This window comes from Bubalus bubalis, chromosome 16, assembly GCF_019923935.1.
Source record: "Bubalus bubalis isolate 160015118507 breed Murrah chromosome 16, NDDB_SH_1, whole genome shotgun sequence".
Taxonomy (NCBI): Eukaryota; Metazoa; Chordata; class Mammalia; order Artiodactyla; family Bovidae; genus Bubalus; species Bubalus bubalis.
In genome coordinates this window covers 14,012,956-14,028,040 of record NC_059172.1, presented here as the reverse complement: position 1 = coordinate 14,028,040, position 15,085 = coordinate 14,012,956, and the positions used below count along the sequence as shown (strand labels likewise).

Here is a 15,085-nt window from a genome sequence, read left to right as displayed (position 1 = left end):
TCCTCCCACACTATTTCCACTGCCTATGAAAGCTACAAAAAATAAAAATGAGCATGTTACTTGCATTTTTAAATATTTTGAATTACATAGGTTTATTCATTTTATGAAAGATATATATATTTTTTAATTTTCGTGTTGAAAAACAGTATGATGAGAAGGAAAATATTTAGTGTTCAGAATTAGCAAAACATGATTAAAAAACACTTATGCCTTCTTGGCTTTTATGGCCTTGGAAGATAAACTTAATCTATTTGGCCCTTAATTTTCTCATAAGGAAAATAGTAATCATTGCTACTTAGTAATGTGTTAAGAACTGATTCAGAATGTTTACCATGAAGCAGGTGTTGCAGAAATAATGCTAATGTTATAAACAATTGTGATAATGTCTTAGTGCAATCAAATCCCTCAGGGGTGCTTATAATATGATGCTATTCATATGAAATTCATATATGCAGCATGACTTTGGAACCTATCTTTCAGGCAAAGTGGGATTTACTAGAAAAACAGCCTTTAGAACTCAATGATTGTGGATAAAGCCAATCACCATCTAGAATATGTTTAACAAAGGGAAATACTTTGAGGATACAGAAAGTTAGCATTTTTCCTTCATTTTGCCCATGTGTGGTCTGTGGATTTTTAATTCTACCTTATTAGTTTGGGAATAGACGCAATAATTGTGACTAAGGATTTAAAATTCTTACCAGCCTCAAGCAGTTAACAAGAACCAGGAGCAATAGAAGGAACTATTTTAAGCTGGCTTGGCAGGGGAGCCTCCCTGCTGAAAAGGAGGGGAGAACACGTCAGCCTTGGCAGCCTTGATACCCAAACTGACAGCACTTAGGTGAACATCATGTCCTGGCTCTGCTGTCCAAAGAAATAACCTGTCAAACCCTTTGACTGAACTTACACAACGTCCATATGGCCACAAGGAAAATATTCTGACAGAGTCAGAAAATGCATCTGCATTTTGAAGCTACTCATTCAGCAAGAGTCTCGACCACCCCAGCACACCGCGTCTCTGCTGTCTAGAGTGGCTTCTGATTATAGTGGCCATGTCATTGACCACTGGAAAGAGTGACTCCTCCACAGTCCATATTTCTTTTAGGAGTAGAAAATAAACTATAACTGTGACTTTTATGAGATTGATTCACATGCTTCTATACCATTGACAGGACCAACAGAAGTACAAAAGATCTTTTCATTCCTACCTGATATGATGATGATGATGGATATAATGACATAAACAAGCATGCTGAGAGGACAACAAAGAACCTGTTAGAAGGAAGATCAAGGAAACACAAGGAAGGTGAAATGATTGGACCATACTGAGGGCACAAGCCCTAGAAACAACAAGAGGTTTGTTCTCTGAAACTTGTGGGTGAAGAAACAACTCACCTCCAAAGGAAGGAAGGGCTTCTCTGGTGGCTCAGATGGTAAAGAAATCTTTTTTCCAATGCAGGGCACCTGAGTTTGATCCCTGGATTAAGAAGATCTCCTGGAGAAGGGAACAGCTAGCCACTCCCGTGTTCTGACCTGGAGAATTCCATGGACAGAGTAGCCTGGCAGGCTACAGTCTATGGGGGTCGCAGAGTCAGACATGACTGAGCAACTTTCACTTCACTTTACAATAGAAACAAAGTGAACCAGCACAACGAGCCCCAGGCCGTGATGGTAGGTGGAAATTAGAAAGAAGAGAGCGTTGGCTGATCCCTGGTGGGCCATGCCCAGATTCCCACCTGGGATAGGGGTGGAAATGCCTCTGGTAAATAAACAAAGGTTTGAGTTATCCATTTTACCTTGGTTTGTTTATCACAGGCATTTCCACCCACTTCCCAGAATCCTGATTCATGTTGAGTTTTGACAGAAAACAGCAAAATTCTGTAAAGCAATTATCCTTCAACAAAAAATAAATTAAAACAAACAAACAAGCAAACAAATGAAGGGGTAGTGTTTCATAGTGGGTGAGGCCATGGGTTCTGGAGTCAGAGACAGCTGGTGTGTGATTTATTAGGTATGTGACTGTGGATCATTCACCTAACCTCTCTGATCTAAAACTTAATTATCGCTATGGATCCCAATACCAACTTCATAAGAATGTCAGAAGGATTAAGCCTGAGAAAATCTCTGGAATACATAATCCAGACTATGATAGATATTATCCATGGTTAAATAAGAACATTTGTGATTAGTTACATGTATGTGTGCATCTCTGTACATATGTAGCCTCTGCTTTATGACTAACAGTGTGTGAATAGTCTAGGGCATCTTTCATTCCTTAACCATGACTTGGTTTGCTTCTCTGCCTGGTTATCCTCTCATTCACCTAAAACATAGGTACCTAAGTCCCACTTTAAAAAAAGTGACTTTTCTGATTGGATATCAGAAGATTTTCTCTAATAGGCAAAAAAGTCACTGCATGCATTCTCCCTGACTTCAGCAAAATGAGTATTTGAAGGGATCAGAACCCCACCCACAGCCTTGATAGTTCCAGACATATCAAGGGGTATCAGAGGAGTCACCTGAAAGCTGAGGCATGAGCTTACCATCAGGTGATAAGTGTCTGATTCATGATCCCTAATGCTTGAGCAAAAAAAAAAAAAAAAAAAAAAAAAGGCATTAAAAACAGCACAGAGAGGCTAACTCTGTTCTCAGCTGTTACTCAGCTGCTAACCTATCACCTGGATGCAAACTTAGGTCTGTCTGGCTCAACACCCATGCTCCCTGCAAGATAGTATCTTGCTGACTTCTAGTGCATGGTTTTTGAACTGTTTCGGTCTTTCCTCTTTCTCCCTCTATACATGCTATTTTTCCACCTGATTGCTCCCACTTTAGCAAACTTCTGCTTCTGTTAAGATATGCAAAAACATTACCTCAATGAACTCTTCCACAAATTCTAAGACAGAACTAAGCACTTTTTCAATTTGAAAGCACCTTTTTTAAAATCCATATTAAAGCATATAACACAGTGTTCGTGGCTATATTCCCAGGACTACCTGGAACAATGCCTAGCATATAATACATGGTCAATAAATATTTGTTGAATAAATGAATTGCAGTTTAATGATTTATATACAGCCTCTCTCTCTTTATCGACACTGAACTTCTTAAGAATAGTGTAACACCCATTTGCTAAAAATGCTGAACTAGTTACTGTGAAATCCTGAAAGAGTATTAATATATTTTCTGTGACCATTGTCAGATATTGACAAGCCCAGTGTAATCTAATAGCAACACTTCAATTTAATTATATTATTCAGTTTAAGGCTTCTCCATTTCCTGCCACAAACCTTGGCAAGATCCAGACCTCAAAAATTGAAAGGGATAAGTGAACATGTTCTGGGAACCACCATTTTACCTTACTCCCACATTACTAATTGTGTCTTCTCAAGGGTTAGTTTCAGTTGGGAGAGAATTAGAGGGACAAGGGTTAAAAACCTTATTGCTTTGGTGTGGTTGTAATCTGGATTTGATGTCCTCAAAAGAGTGGATGCCCAGATGCTGGCTTTTTTCTCCTAAAAGACATTTTGTGGGCTTGTTTGTGATACTGCATGGATGCCTTAGTTTAGTCTGCTATAACAAAGTACCATTAATGGGTAACTTAAAAGAAAACATTTAACTTTCACAGTTCTGGAGGCTAGGAAATTCAAGATCAAGGGATCATAGATTCAGGGTCTGATAACAACTCACTTCCTGGTTCATACATGACCCTCTCCTCACTGTGTCCTCGCTGGCAGAAACAGCATGAGAGAACAGTCTAAGGTCACTTCATAAGGGCACTGATCACATTCACTCGGACTCCACCATCATGACCTAATTACCTCTTATCCAAAGGTCCCACCTCCCATACTATCACTTTGGGGGTTAGAATGTCAATATGTAAATTTGGGGAGGACACAAATATTTAGTCATTGCACTGAATTTTTTTGCAACATTTCATATATTTTAGTACACTTTCTAGCTTACCATGTATCAGCTCACTTCTAAGAGATTTTCTGGCAGTAAACTGACCTCTCATAGAGAAGATATGCACAGATTTTCAGTAACCCTTTCCAAAGAAATTGTCACTATTAATCTTTTTCATCTATTTGTCTATCTTAATAATAAGGATGGGTGGCAAATGCTTATCAATTATTTTTGACCACAATTCCAAGATTTACACTTCCCATTTTTTTCCTGTTTGTTTCAAAATTTACCAACTGGCATGTTGAAAAGACCCCATACATTTTTTATTTTATTTTATTTTTTAACTTTACAATATTGTATTGGTTTTGCCATATATTGAAATAATAAATGGATAAATTCATAAATAGATGGGGAAGGAAAATATATAAACAAAATATTATATATTTATACAGAAATATAAATATTTTGTATATAAATCCTTCTGACAGAAAGGTTGAAGAAAGGGGGCAGTTGGGAATAAGATTGATGCTACTGAGGAAAGTCATAACTATCCATCCTTAGTTCTCATACACACAGGCTCAGATTAGTAGTGCATGTAAAATAGTCTATTCTCCAAGTGGACAGAAAAGAAGAATACAGGACTCCAATCTCAGTCTAATGACTTTGACTCTATGTATGAGATTCTTAGTTGAATGGAGGGAAAGCTCAAAACTCCAGATGTTGTTAATTAAAGAATAGTTGACTTACCATATTAGTTTTAGGTGTGTAGATAGTGATTCAATATTTTCATACAATTTTTACATTTATTTATTTATTTATTTTTGGCTGTGCTCTGCCTCCATTGCTGTGCTTGGACTTTCTCTAGATGCGGTGAGGGAGGGCTACTCTCAATGTGGTGTGTGGGCTTCTCATTGTGGTGGCTTCTCTTGTTGAGGAGCAAAGACTCTAGAGTGCATAGGCTCAGTAGTTGCAATGCATGGGCTTAGTTGCTCCAGGGCATGTGGAATCTACCAAGACCAGGGATCGAACTTGTGTCTTCTGAATTGGCAGGCAGATTCTTAACCACTGCACCACCGGGGAAGTCCTTTTCATACATTATAAATTGATCACCACTGTGATGCTTGTTACCATCTACCACTGTACAAGGTTATAATATTATCAACTATATTCCTTAAGCTGTACATCACATCTCAGTGACTTATTTATTTTATAACTAGACATCTGTAGCGCTGAATTCCCTTCACCTGTTTTGTCTGCTGCCCCTCTGGCAACCACTAATTTGTTCTCCACATCTGTGAAGTCTGTTACTGTTTTCATGTTTTTTCTTTTGTTTTGCAGATTCCACATGTAAGTGAAATAATAAGGTATTTGTCTTTCCCTGTCTGACTTATTCCACTTGTATAATATGCTCTAGATCCATCAATATTGTTGCAGATAGCAAGATTACATTCTTTTATATGGATAAGTAATATTCTATGTGTGTATTACATATATGAACCATATATATAGTATATCTCATTTAACTTATATACAGAGTCCATCATGTGAAATGCTGGGCTTGATGAAGCACAAGGTGGCATCAAGATTACCAGGAGAAATATCACTAACCTCAGATACACAGATGACACCACCTTTATGGCAGAAAGCGAAGAACTAAAGAGCCATGAAAGTGAAAGAGGTGAGTGAAAAAGTTGGCTTACAACTCAACATTCAAAAACCTAAGACATGGCATCTGGTCCCATTACTTCATGGCAAATAGATGGAGAAACAATGAAAACAGTGACAGACTTTATTCTTGGGGGCTCCAAAATTGCTGCAGATGGTGACTACAGCCATGAATTAAAAGATACTTACTCCTTGGAAGAAAAGTTATGACCAACATAGACAGCATAATAAAAATCAGAGACATTACTCTGCCAACAAAGGTCCATCTACTCCAAGCTCTGGTTTTTCCAGTAGTCATGTATGGATGCAAGAGTTGGACTAGAAAGAAAGCTGTGTGCTGAATAATTGATGCTTTTGAACTGTGGTGTTGAAGACACTTCAGAGTCCCCTGGACTGCAAGGAGATCAAAGCAATTAATCCTAAAGGAAATCAGTCCTGAATATTCACTGGAAGGACTGATGCTGAAGCTGAAGCTCCAATACTTTGGCTAGCTGATGAGAACTGACTTATTGAAAAAGACCCTGATGCTGGGAAAGATTGAAGGCAGGAAGAGAAGGGAATGGATGAGGATGAGATGGTTGGATGGCATCACCAGCTCAATGGATGTGAGTTTGAGCAAGCTCTGGGAGTTGGTGATGGACAGGGAAGCCTGATGGGCTGCAGTCCATGGGGTTGCAAAGAGTCAGACTACACTGAGCAACTGAACTGAACTGATGGTATATCTTCTTTATCCAATCATGTAATGATAATCATTTAGGTTGCTTCCATAACTTGGCTATTGCAAATAACTGTACAATAAACAGAGGGGTATACATATTTTTTCAAATTAGTGTTTTTGTTTTTCTCTGCTAAATATCCAAAATTGGAATTGCTGGATTGTAAGGTAGTTTTGTTTTTAATACTTGAGGAACTTCCATACTCTTCACCATAGTGACTATACCAATTTATATTCTCACCCAGTTTGCAATAGTGCATAAGGGTTCCTTTTGCTCTATATCCTTGCCCTCACTTGTTACTTCTTGACATTTGAATAATAGTAAATCTGACAGGTGTGATATGATATCTCAGTATGTTTCTGAATTATAGCTCCCTGATGATTAGTGATGTTGAGCATCTTTTTTTGGAGGGTCTGATGGCCATCGGTATGTCAATTTAGGTCCTCTACACAAGGACTCAAAGTTTTAGATTAGGCTGAAGTGAGTTTGGAAAAGGAAAATATTAAACCAGAATTCCAGAAAATTTCAGCTACATTGTGGGTTGAAATAACTATTTTTGGCTTAAGGTAATATTAAATTATGATGTCATACATACTTTTATTTGCTGCTTATTTGTTGAGTTCCCTAGAATGCATTCTTAGCAAAACATTTGCCATTGCCATATTTTGTTTTATTTAGAGGACATAAATGTTTCCTTTCCTTGGGCAAAAGCATGACAAGGTTCATGACTTTTCTGGCTCCCTCTTCAATAATAGCAGTCCTAGGATCACTTTAAGTAACACATTGTTAGCATTTTCAGTCTTAACCATTAATCAGAATGTCATATTTGATTTAGCATATTGTTTTTTCCTTCCACAAGCTGGGTCAGCTTTGGGCTCAAGTCCTCTAGTGGGGGAAGAAAAGGATATTATTTTCTCCTATGTCCTCTTAATTCTTTCTCTACTTTCTAACTGTTGATTTAATTTAAGGTTTGGGCAGAAGGAATGAAAACAGGTGAATAATTGATGCTTTTGAACTGTGGTGTTGAAGACACTTGAGAGTCCCCTGGACTGCAAGGAGATCAAAGCAATCTCCTTGCTAAGTTGTGTCCAACTCTTTGTGACCTCATAGACTGTAGCACACCAGGCTCCCTTGTCCATCACTATCTTCCAGAATTTGCTCAAATTCATGTCCATTGAGTCAGTGATGGGAGATAACCATCTCATCTTTGGTTTTTATTTGACTGGTGGTGTGCAGTTCTTTTCTGAGGTAGATGATTAAATCTGTAGACCATGAATGGGTCTGGCTTGTGTTTTCTCTGATACAGAGGTTTCCATTGGCATTCCATGAACTGTTGACTTCCTACCTCTTGCAGTGGACTTAGCCCAAACAGATGTATGTGTATGGGGCTAATGTGTTTTGCTCTGCTTCTATTCTACCCCTTTTCCTATCTCATGTCTCTTTCTACCCAGGTCTCACTTTTCTAGATGGTTTTACCAAGCAATATCCAAGACAACCTCTTTTGAGCTGTAGCCCATTATGAACACGCTTACTTACCTGTACCCCATCAACACTAAGGATTAATATTCACCTCAATTCAGGACATTCTTTTGGTTTTACATCCGAATAAATATCCTTTTATCTTTTAACCTTCCAGATTTCCTGACTAAGAGGGAAACCCCACCCCAGAGTTGACTTCAGTTTTCCAAAGTGTGAGTCAGTCATCAGCCCCCAAACCCAGGAAGCAAATTTCAGTGTTACAATATCTGGAGGATCCTCTTGAAATCCACTTCTCACTTCACTAGGTTTGGAGCAAGAAAGAACAAATCCTGGTTCTTCTCTCAAAGAGGAGGTGGAAAGGCAAAGCCCTACAAGAGCTTCCTTCAAGTAAAGCTCATTTCCACACACACACCTTTTTTTTCTCTCTCTCTCTTCAAATTCTGAATCCTATTGATATATGCTTAATCTAGTTGGAAGATTCTGAGAGGTCTGAAACTGGTTTTCCCTAACTTCCTTTGAAAATCTGCTGCTGCTACTGCCGCTAAGTCACTTCAGTCGTGTCCGACTCTGTGTGACCCCATAGAGGGCAGCCCACCAGGCTCCCCCGTCCCTGGGATTATCCAGGCAAGAACACTGGAGTGGGTTTCCATTTCCTTCTCCAATGCATGAAAGTGAAAAGTGAAAATGAAGTCATTCAGTCGTGCCTGACTCTTAGCGACCCCGTGGACTGCAGCCTACCAAGCTCCTCCATCCATGGGATTTTTCAGGCAAGAAAAATGCCATTGCCTTCTCCTTTGAAAATCTACACATGGAAAATTGGCCTTGGAAGTTTGAATCTATTTTATCTGGTAATTTTCCTGTTGTTGTTGTTCAGTTGCTAAGTCAGGTCCGACTCTTTGTGATCTCTTGGACTGCAGCATGCCAGGCACCTCTGTCCTCCACCACCTTCCTGAGTTTGCTCAAATTCATGTTCACTGAGTCAGTAACGTCATCTAACCATCTCATCCTCTGCTTCCCCTTCTCTTTTTGCCTTCAATCTTTCCTATCATCAGGGTTTTTTCCAGTGAGTTGGTTCTTCACATCAGCTGGCCAAAGTATTGGAGCTTCAGCTTCAACATCAATTCTTTCAATGAATATTCAGGATTGGTTTCCTTTAGAATTGACTGTTTTGGCCTCCTTGCAGTCCAAGGGACTCTTAAGGGATTTCCATCTCTTAAAGAATTTTCCACAGCTAGTTGTGATCCACACAGTCAAAAGCTTTAGTGTAGCCAATGAAATACAAGTAGAATTTTCTTTTTTCTAGAACTCCCTTGCTTTCTCCATGATCCAACGAATGTTGGCAATTTGGTCTCTGGATCCTCTGCCTCTTCAAAACTTCAGCTTGTAATTTAAAACATACTGTTGTACAAGTGGATACGTATATTCAAGATTCAACAGATTTAGACTGAACTTTCAGAGCTTACACTATATGTAAATTAGAAATGTTCTATGTTTGGAGAAGTAGCTATGCATTTACTATGTTCTTTATATTCACTTGCATTTAGTGTCTCTCTTTTTTTTAACTGGCTTAATGATGCCAGTTAATTCAGCTAATTTAAGTTATTTCAACTTATAGTGATAAGATGAGGGGGAGGTATTAGATGCTCTGACTCTCTGGTAAGCAGTTTCTTTGCCTTTCTGGTTTCTTTGAGAATGCAAGAGCTAGCAGACCAGAAGCAGCTGTGTGGCTTTCTGTCTGAGCAAAAATCTGAAACTACTGGATAAAAATTTCTCATTTTACTCCCTTCATACAGTTTCAGTAAACTGAATTAGTCTATTTAATTACACAAAAATTCCTTCTGATGAGTAAAATAGCTACTAATGGATAAAACTATAAACAATTAGATAAAGCAAATTACTAAAAATCTAACTATTCTCTGCTTCAACAGCCAAGGGAAATGTGGCCAAAGGAAATTGTATCTGCTTTCTTCCCCTACTGCCCCAAGGTTTAGTTGTGAAAATCTGTATCAAATAACCATCTTTTCTTGACATTTTAAAAAAGATAATCTTATTATTTGTATAGAGAATAACTATGACAACAATACAAAAAGAAATTGGTGGGATTAACCCTGCCAGACATAAAGTATCTCAGAATATTGGTGTAATAAAAGCAAAGAACATTTTCATAGAGAAAAACTAACAGATAAAGGAATATTTTAAAATTACAAGACACTTTTTAAAATAATTTAGCATATGCTAAACAGGTCTTTAACCCAGATGTCATAATCCAGTAGAAATTTAAATAATTATTTAGGATTATTTAATAAATAATGCTAGAACAAATAGCTATTAATCTGAGGAAGTGTACACACACATATGTAAAACATACGGGATGTATCTACCTACATATATATATTCTTAATGTTTCACCAGACAGTAAATTCTGATTAAATCAAGACTTAAAGCTGAAAAAGGAAAGTAATATAATTTACTAGGATAGCATATGGAGAAGGCAATGGCACCCCACTCCAGTACTCTTGCCTGGAAAATCCCATGGACGGAGGAGCCTGGTAGGCTGCAGTCCATGGGGTCGCTAAGAGTCAGGCAGGACTGAGCGACTTCATTTTCACTTTTCGCTTTCATGCATTGGAAAAGGAAATGGTAACCCACTCCAGTGTTCTTGCCTGGAGAATCCCAGGGACAGGGGAGCCTACTGGGCTTCTGTCTATGGGGTCGCACAGAGTCAGACACGACTGAAGCGACTTAGCAGTAGCAGCAGCAGGATAGCATATACAAAAGAAAATCAAGTTACTAATACTGGAATTGAGATTGCCTTCATAAATACACCAAGAAAAGCAAAAGTCTTAAAAAATGATAAATAAGTTAATATTAAAATTTTTTCAATAGTAAAATTATTAATACATACATTGTCATTAAGGATAATAACTAGGAAACATGCATAACAAATGATCAGATCAGACAAAACACCTATTTTAGATGTATAACATGATGGTGTTGATTTAGTTTCTAAGTTATGTCCAACTCTTTGCAACCCTATGAACTGTAGCCTGCCAGGCTCCTCTGTCCATGGGATTTTCCAGGCAAGAATACTGGAGTGGGTTGCCGTTTCCTTCTCCAGGCGAACTTCCTGACCCAGAGATAGAACCTAGGTTTTGTGTATTACAGGAGTCCCATGCATTGCAGGTGGATTCTTTACCCACTGAGCCACCAGGAAAGCCCCAGAGGTATACCATGAAAGCTCACAAATCAAGAAGAAAAAACCCCCAAACCCAAAAGAAAACTAGACATGAGATATAAAAATTTCAGCTTTCTAAAAAGAAAATCAAAATAACTCTAAATATATAAAAAGATGGTCAACCTCATGCTAATTAAAAGCAAATTAAAACAGTGAGTTTTTTTTCATCATTGAGACGAACAAGAATAAAAACTAATGAATATATTCAGTGTTGGTAAGAGTATGGGGATAGACAGTCTTGTGCTATTGATGGATATGTTGGAAACATTTTGAAAAGCAATATGGTAATGCCTACCAAAATTGTAAATGTGAGTCACCTTTGAATAAGTTTTTGGAGTTTAAACTAATTAACTACTTTTAGCAATTTAAGCTAGAGATATATTGGTGTTAAAGATGTTTATTTTTATATTGGTAATAACCATACTGGAGAAAAACATAAATGCTCATCAATAAATGGACCAGATTTAAATCCTGATATTCCTCCAATGGCATACTCTGAAGCAAATGGAACTCCATATAGTCACAAATGGCAAAAGCATGTAACAGAATAAAAGATATGGAATGGTCCAATTGTGTAAAAAAGAAAAAAAAAATCTCAGAGAAAAAGAAGCTAACACCATACTGGTAATGGTGACTTAGTCCAAAGATGGAGTTAAGGAAGAGAACAATTTACTTTTATTCTGTGCTTTTCTGTAGTTTCACTACTTTTTGCAAAAGGACATGGTCACTATATAATACAAATCACAGAAAACAGGAAGAAACACATAGAAAGAAGGTTTAAATGCCTAGCTTTAAACATACCATTTATAATATGATGCTGTCTGATACAACCCACTCCAGTATTCTTGCCTGGAGAATCCAATGGGTAGAGGAGCCTGGCAGGCTACATACAGTCCATAGGGTCACAAAGAGTCAGACATGACTGAAGTGGCTTTGTATGCACTGTCTGATGCAATAGAATTTAAATTATGGAAGTCTGCTCCAAAAACCTTAGCCCACAAAGAAATAAAGTGCCCAGTCAGCAGTTAGCAAATCTATTAACCAGATCAAGACGAAATAACACCTTCTCATCTTTATTCAAAAAGGATTAGTTCTAAAGAGCAAAATTTTTTAAATCAACTTTGAAAATGGCAAGTCTTATTAAAGAAATTCACCCTAATTTTCAAGTTGGGAGGTCTATGCATGACTACTTGTAGACACTAATTGTTATGCTTTGTGACAGACTTTAACGATTATTGGTTCCACTATTTATCTTCCAAGGCTGCTGGGTATATTATGCAAAATAATAAATGTGAAAATGTTGTCAAAGGATACATTCGAGGTAATTATTATTATTCAAGTGTTGGCTTAAGGCACAAAAACATCATCATAAGTAATAACCATGAGTTTTAACAATTGCAGCTATTAAAATAAAGAAATACTGCTTTTGGCCTCTCAAAACTGACAAAGCTTAAAAAAAAATTAAAAAACTCAATAAATTCAGTGTTGTGGAGGAGTGGAATTGGTTGTCTCTCTGGAAGGCAATGTGGAAATATGTGTTAACATGTTTTAAAATAAGCAGATCCAATGAACCAGTAACTCCCTAGGAATATATCTCAAGGAAATGATTTATAGGTATTTAATTCCAGTATAAGATAGCAATAAATTAGAAATGATCTAATAGCCAACAACAGGAGACTGGTTAAATAATTATGGTGTTTCAGGTAGTCATTAAACATAATTCTGAAGGAAATTTGAAAATATATATGGGATAGTTTGAAATAAAATAATGTATGCACAGTGTGATTTCATTTTGCTAAAATTTTTGGTTTAAAGATCAATGAAGTTGAGACAGGTGAAATAACTTACCGATGTTAACAATGCCACTAAAACAAACACACATGCAAAATGTCTATAATAAAGATCCTTTAACTCAACATTTACAATGTGACAGGAAATTTGCATAAAATATTTTATGTAGGTGTAATCAAATGGCGGGTGAGACCAAAATCAATAGGAAAGAGCTGGACCTCTCTCCTTCTTCATGTAGCCTCAGGGCCTCTTCTCTCCCCCTTGATCTTAGATTCTTCCCTAGGTCTCTCTAGAAGAGTTTCTGGACTCCCTACATGACATTTTAGTATTCCCCAAAAGCACAAACGTGAAAGCTACTGGGACACCTTAAGGATTGGTCCCATTACTGGCACGATGTCATTTCTTACATGTTCTATGGATAAAGTGAGTCATATGGGAGGGGACTAGCCAAGGGCATGAATCCAGGAGATGGCGTTCCTTGCAAGTCAGTCTTGGACAATAGCTACCACATTACAGGAACTGACAGTCACACTATAAGGTCCAGGAAGACAGTGGTAAGTAAATTCATATGAGATTGCTGCCCTCAATGAGCTCATACTCTAGTGAGGAAGAGAAACATCAGTGGAAAAAAAAAATCCACCATAATAATTGCTGTAGGGGGCAAGTACTGTTGTTCTCAAGTGGGTTTTTATGCTATTCAAGGAGGTCAGAAAATGTTTCTGGGAGAAATAAAGCTAGAGCATACTTTAATGCTACATGGCCAGGGGGTGGGGTAAGCATTCCAGCAAGAGGAAATAGCACAGAAAAAGTCATAGCAAGTACCCAACACTGAAAGAAATGGGAAGAGTTTTAGCTGAACGTGTCTCTTGGGGGCAGTGAGGTGTAAGAGCAGGCTGGAGAAGAAGATAGAAGTCTTGTTTCGCCTTCATTTAGAGCAAGGGGGAACTAGTGAAAGGGTTCGAAAGTACAAGATGACAGGATTAGTCTTGCATTTGGAAAAGATCCCTCTGACTGCAGAGTGGAGAGTGATTAAATGAGTGCATCAGAGATGACTTGATTCTACCTGGGAGGATACTGTAACCCTCCAGGTGAGAGGTGATCTTCTTCCTCTATCTCAGGCATCTTAGAAATGCTGGATTCAAGAAGGATGGGCACTCTCAGAATTTCTTTCATTTCCTTTCTAATCATTTTTTCAGCTTCTATTTTCTTTTTCTTACTTAAATAAAAGTGATTCAGGATCCAAAACAACTCACATGAAAGGGTGATCAAAACCCATCAAATGTAGTAAAGAATATCTACAAGGTAGGCAAGAAAAGGAGCCAAACTTTATTTCCTCTCAATTCTTTGAGTCGTCACCCCCAATATGAATCCTCTTGAAGTTTCCAATAAGATGAACAAGGATTCTTTACTTTTCCTTTCTTTTGTTTGCTTTAAATCAAGTCCTAAGCACTCTTGGGCTTCCCAGCTGGCTCAGTGGGAAAGAATCCACCTTCTAATGAAGGAGATGTGGGTTTGATCCCTGGGTCAGGAAGATTCCCTGGAGAAGTAAATGGTAACCTACTCCACTATTCTTGCCTGGGGAATCCCATGGACAGAGGAGCTTGGCAGGCTATAGTCTATGGGGTTGTAAAGAATCAGACATAACTTAGTGACTAAACAGCAACAACAACCTTTCTTATCAATTTTCCCACTCCTCCAAAGGGAATCATTCCTTGTCACAAAGAGTGACACAGGCATGGACTCAAACCTTGTTCTGCTGGGTGAACTTACATAATAAGTTCATGAACCTCTCTGAACCTCAATATTTTTATCTAATAACAAAATAAAGAGCTTAATAGTATATGGCCAAAGTGTTACAATAAGTCAGAGAGGTGATGCATGCAAAGGACTTAGCGAAGTGCAATACATCCTGGTGGTTATGAGATATACTTTGGAGCCAAATCAATGTTGGCTCAATTCCCAGCTTTGCCATTTATTAGCTCTATGGCCTTGAGCAAGTTATGTGCTGTACTGAAGCATTATTTTTTTTTGTAAAATGCGTATAAACATAATATCACTTTATAGTGTTTTTATGAGGATTACTTGACAAAAGCCATAGGAAGCATTAAATAGAGTAACTGGCACACAACCAACATTTAAATAGTGGTAACTGCTGTTATTATAAAAATTATTAGCACTCAATACATTTAATTCAATTCTGCTTTCCCATTTCACTAGAACATTTTTCCCATATATCATCTTCCCATAATTGCCAGCAACTTCCCTTATAGGCTACATATGCTTTTCCATCTCTCTT

General features: G+C 37.7%; 2 long non-coding RNA genes across 2 annotated transcripts in view; both read right to left on the bottom strand.

The window, feature by feature from the left end:
• LOC123465000 overlaps positions 1-1,448 on the bottom strand; it is a 46,235-nt gene extending 44,787 nt beyond the window's left edge. Inside the window, exons 1-2 of the long non-coding RNA XR_006640076.1 lie at positions 1,396-1,448; positions 1,209-1,272 (exon numbers count right to left, since the gene is read on the bottom strand). This is a non-coding gene — a long non-coding RNA (uncharacterized LOC123465000). The remainder of the gene's footprint in view (positions 1-1,208; positions 1,273-1,395) is intronic.
• The window catches only part of LOC123327555, a 1,360,034-nt gene that overhangs the window by 96,890 nt on the left and 1,248,059 nt on the right, over positions 1-15,085 (bottom strand). The gene's annotated exons all lie outside the window — the stretch shown is intronic.